This window comes from Pinus tabuliformis, chromosome 7 (genome assembly GCF_031772625.1).
Source record: "Pinus tabuliformis cultivar Carrire ecotype Pingquan chromosome 7, CPIR1, whole genome shotgun sequence".
Classification (NCBI taxonomy): Eukaryota; Viridiplantae; Streptophyta; class Pinopsida; order Pinales; family Pinaceae; genus Pinus; species Pinus tabuliformis.
In genome coordinates, this window is record NC_142293.1 from 1744474922 (window position 1) to 1744480707 (window position 5786).

The following is a 5786-nucleotide window of genomic DNA, read 5'->3' on the forward strand; positions in this document are numbered from 1 at the left end:
CACAAGTGGATTTTAACAGCCACTGATTATTTCACCAAATGGGTTGAAGCCATCCCATGTAGGCAAGCCAATGATACCATCATTATCCAATTCCTTAAGTGTAATATCCTTTCTAGATTTTGCTTCCCCGAGAAGATCATCACTGACAATGCTGCTGCCTTCAAATCCAAAAAGATGATCAATTTTTGCCACCAATTTCACATTACCTTGGGCCACTCTACAGCCTATTACCCTCAAGGTAATGGCTTGGCCGAATCATCCAACAAAAGCCTCATCAACATCATAAAGAAAGTGCTGGAAGAAAACAAGAAGAACTGGCACAAAAAGCTGGTAAATGCCCTATGGGCAGACAGACTTTCAACAAAGAAATCCATTGGGATGAGCCCTTATGAGCTAGTATATGGCATGGAGGCCAGATTTCCTTCATCCTTGGGCATCCCCACTATCAGACTATTACAAGAGGTTCAGGCTGAACCAAATGACATACAAAGAAGAATTAATCAAACCATTCATCTTTAGCAAACCAGAGAACAGGTTTATGACAGAGCTCAAATTCTGCAAGAAAAGCTCAAAAAGATGTTTGATAATAGGGCTAAAGCTGAGGATTTTTACATTGGTGACAAAGTTCTAAGATGGGATTCACGAAGAGAAGACAAGGGAAAACATGCAAAGTTTGATTTTTTATGGAAAGGGCCATTCGTTATTTCTGTTGTTCAGGGAAATAACAGATATTTTCTCAAATCTATAGAGGGCAACACTGCTGAAGAAGGCCCTGTGAATGGCCGTATGCTGAAACATTACCATGATCCCTTTTAGAGGATTCAATGCAGTTTTGTATATATCTTTTGTACAGAAATTTTGTATATATCAGCACTGTGTTTTCATTTTCTTATAACCTGACTGATTGTTAAAAGAGCAGCAGTAAATTTTGTGAAAGCACAACCAATACAAGTATTCCAGTTGTAAAATCTCTGTCTCTGCACTTAATTTCAGCAAAGAGGCAAAAGTAGCACTGTCACATCTCAAGCAATTCATAATCGAATAAGTTGTTTGCAGTTTTCAGTCAAAGGTATCAAAACAGAGCAGTATTTTAGTTCATATCAGCTCCCTTGCTCAGGCAAAAATAAGGCAGACACATCAGTTTTGATCCATGTTCTGAGATTGTTTTGAAAAGATATGCCCCAGCAAAATTGTACATAATTATCAAGCACGCAGAAGAAAGCAGGCGTTTCTACACAGTTCACTGCAGCTCAGTTGAGGAGAGAATTGTTCATTTTTCAGAGTTTTATATTTTTTGACAGCCACTGCAAAGAAGTTTCCATTCTACAGTAAATAATTGAAGATCAAGGCAGTCTGACCTGCTGTTCTTGACTTTTCACAAGGAAAATCCATCCCCAAGTGGAGCCACTGTTAGCTTCCTGTTGCAACAGGTGTTCATCTTTCATGATTGACATTTTTACATGCCAAATATGTCATACTTGCAGGCTGCAGTGTTCCATATTTCCAGAAGATGCCATGAAGTGTGCTAGTCCAAATGCCACTGCTGTATTCCAGTTTTGATGAATCATTTCATTTCTCAAAAGTTTTTTGTTAAGGGTAGGCCAAACAGTCTAATCTTGGCCTCCCTAGGTTTCAATTTCCTGTTTTTAGAATATAGAGAATGATATCTGTCCAAACAGCTTAATCTTGGCAGATTTGCAAATAGGTAGAGAATCAAAGGAGCCCAACTGCTTAATCTGTGCCCTTGGCAGAAATAAGTGTAGACTTAGATAGGAGCACAGAAGAAAGAAAAAATTGTAAACCAAGGTCTGCAAGTCTAAGTGCACCCACCAAAAAGAAGAAAAAATGTTAGGAAGGTAGGCTGGGTAGGTAGCTGTGGTTGCAGAATGATGGTTCATGACCAATTTTGTGTTTCAAAGTGTTATATCTTATCAGATCTCAGTTGCAGGTAGTTTTTCATTTGGAGGAGCTCAGCCAAAATATCCCTAACTCCCCCTTCCTTTTATTCCCCAAATCACTTACTAACTTCGCCCAAAGAGGTCAAGATCTGCTTGGCCTCTTAGTTTCATCATTCTCCATATCAGTTGCCTTGGGAAAGATCTGCTTCACCCAAGGATGATTCATTTCTCCTCTATGACTCACTTTTCTCCAAAATAGCCTAAGGTCCTTTACCTTAGCGCTTTCTGATCACCTCCATATTAATTACTAATTGTATTATCTAAATTCCCTAATATGTTTCCCCTTCCCCTATTAAAACTATGTATAAAACCCCAAAAAATAGTAAATATCCCCTCCTTGGCATTATAGCCATATTTTCCTTAAAAGTCCTGGGAAATAGTAGTTCATCTGGGGCTTCCATTAGCCCATCCGTGTCTTGGAGTTGGTCTGACATCTGGTTGAACTAACAGTCGTTCCCCTAACTCTACAGTGCCCCTGTTTCCACCCTTTCCTTAAAGTTTGACTTGTAAATATTCAATTCCCGCTCAGACACTAACCCCATAACCCATTTTTCCCGAAGTATAATGTTTAATTATTTTATTAAGCATTAAGTTTTCTCCCCGCTCGTTTATAACCCCAAAAAACCCTTATTGACTATAGTTTTAAACAACCCGCCCCCCCCCCCCCCCCCCCGCCACGCCGCATGAAGATTCGCATATTCCCGCAGCCCTGTCCTTAACCCTCTGCCATATTGTCCTTGCTGCCAATCGTTAGATCGTCCCCGCCCGTGATCTACGGTGGGCGGGCCTTCCCATCTCCCAACTTGCTGAAGGTTAGTGTCCGGGAGTTGGGCGGTATTGCCGCCGTACTCCCGCCACGCGTCGCCCTCTGGGCAGTGGCGGAGCCCCCCTGGAGGGCGACGCGTGGTGGAGACCCCCTCTCCGAAACCACCTTAGCTCCAAGGCAGTGGGCCCAGAAAGCACAAACCGCTCTCCCCTGGGTGATGTAAGCCCCACGTCGTACTGCTGCGTCATCTGCCTGCGTGGCCTCCTGCCACCGTCCCGCCAAGTCACCATGCCATGTCATCTCTGTATATGCTGACGTCACCCCACTGATGTCATCTACCTGTGTCATCATCCGTACGAGGTCCCACCCGCTAACGTCATGCTGACGTCATCATCATTTTGGGCGCAAAAGGCGAAAATCATGCTTAGGAAGCCCGAATTCAAAATCTGAGGCATTTTTTCATGCGCGATTAGCTACGGGAAATGAGCCAAAATGGAAATCCCCTCATCGCGCAGCCCCCAGCAAGCCCGAAAGGCGCGCATGGCTACGGGAAATGAGCCAAAATGGAAATCCCCTCATCGCGCAGCCCCCAGCAAGCCCGAAAGGCGCAGTTTGATCCGTTTTTCTTCGCGAAGGATTCATAAAGGAAGCAAAGTCAGTTCCAAAGAGGACAGAGGGCCGAACAGCAGCCATTAAATGTTGATTCGACAATTTCAGTACCACAGCAAGACGAGAAGCAGCCAGGTTCATTTTCCAAAGAGTATTAGAGAAAGAAGAAGAGTCAAAGAGTATTAGTTGAAGATTTTTTAGAGATATTTTTCAGTTCCCAAAGCAGGTCAAAATTGAATGGCAGCCTACAAAGTCAGATCAAGTGGCGTAAGCCCATCCCTGCTCTCAAATCACAGTTAAATGCCTTTAATGCCGTTGAACACCAATAAGCAGAGACCCATGCACATTTATTACAGAAAGCACTACACCAAGCCACCGAGGACAACGCATTTACTCAGTTTTTGATACGGCTGCCCTCAGCGCAGCCCAAAATGTTTTCTTGCATTTATTTATGGATAGAATTAGGTTAAAGTACTCATCATCCTTCAGACCTATTAGGTCAAACAGTAATACACAATTTTGTAGAGTGTCCCCTATATATACCGACCTCTGTATTGTTTCAAGGGTTGGTCGATTGAGAATTTTCACTAGAGAATCGCACTGTATATCTGTCTCACTTTCTATAATCAGAGAATGCTGAAAGTTTGAAAAATGATTGTCTGGTGTGTTGTTAATGGTCTCTGGAAACTGAATGTGGAATTCATGTGCTGCAAACTGAAACAATAAGTGCCTCTTACCTCTGTTTACATTACTGTCTGTTCATATATCGCCTTCTAAATAGCAGAAAGAAATATTAGTTTAGAATTTGTTTGATTACACTCTAGGCTCAATTTCTGCTGTTTATTTATGTTTTCATCTGAATGAATTGGAAATGAATATGAATTCCTTCTGGCTCATATTCACCCTGATTCACCTGTGTTTTCCAATTATCTAGGGATTCTCTACTGCCCCTAGGTAGAGCTCGTTCACCCTCCCCTTTGTTAAGCTGAAGCAAAGATTCTTAACTGCCTCTATTTCCTTATCATTCTGTCCATCCTTTAAACCTGAAAGATTGTTTCAAGTGCAATTATCCTGCTCCACCTTTCCCTCTTGTGACCAAGAAAACGCACCAGCAGTCCTCCTTTTTGACTCCATGCCCAATGGTTTGAAACTATCATACTATATTTGTCTCTTTACCTGGAAAAACCAATCTTCCCACCAAAATCAAAACAAAAAACCCCTAGAACTCAATAACTAGCCTAAAATCATTTTAAACAAAGCTAAATCACAAAGAGAGAGCCCTCTCTGACTGCAGATGGGCTAGAATCTGCAGTCCAAAGTTGGTTTGTGGTTACCTCGGCTGTATCCCTTCCTTACAACCTGAGGGACAACCTGAGTGATAAAACCAGGGCACTTGGCTCTTCCTCAGCTTCTTGTAGTAACTTCACCACTGACATCACTAATTGGATTGGGAAGACTACATCCTTACTATACACTAGCTCAAAAGGCGATTTCCTCGTGGATCGTTTAGGAGTTACCCAGTTGGCCCATAGGGAAAAATTCAGTTGGGAGTCCAAGTTCCTCTGATTCTTAGCGATGGTCTTCTTCAGCACCCTCACCACAGTTCTGTTTGTGGACTTAACCAAGCCATTACCTTAAGGATAGTAGGTAGTGGAGTGCCTAATGATGATATTGAATTTCTAGCAGAAGCTGATGAACTTGGAAGATTTGAAGACCTGAGCATTATCAATGATAATCTTGAAGGGACAACCAAAGCGAGATAGTATATTCTCCTCCATAAATTTGATTACCGCTGAGCCTATAGCATTTATGGCTGGGATGGCTTCTACCCACTTTGTGAAATACCCTGTGGCCATCAATATCCACATGTGTTGGCCACTGGACGATGGGTTTATTTCTCTTATGAAATCTAGTACCCATTGTCTGAAATGTTCTTCCACATGTATCGGAATCAGGGGGAAAGGTGAAAGCTTTTTCCTCTCAGCAAATAGTTGGCACTTCTGGCATGACCTAACCAGGGAATAAACATTCCCAAATAGTTTAGGCCAGTAGAATCTTGCCTTGATGATTTTATGTGATGTGGTCTTCCAGCTGTAGTGACCTCCAAAAACTCCTCCGTGAAAATCCTCAATCACTTTATGGGTTTTTCCCTCCACCAAACATAACAGCAATACCCCCACCGGGTCCTTTTAGTAGAGTAGTCCATTGGATATGATATATTTTTGTGCTTGCAATCTTAGAGTTCGGTATTTGGATTTATCCAACCCCATTAGGAACCTCAAGAATAAGAGATAATGAACTATGTTCTTATACCAGGGTGATCCCTCATATTTAGCATAAATCTTCTGCTCAAATGTTTTAATCCCACTCTAATGATCCTCTTGTCTACCTTCCTCTGTTATCAGGTTTATCCCTAAAGCTAGGAAATTTGATTCAGATAAAACCTTGGCCAA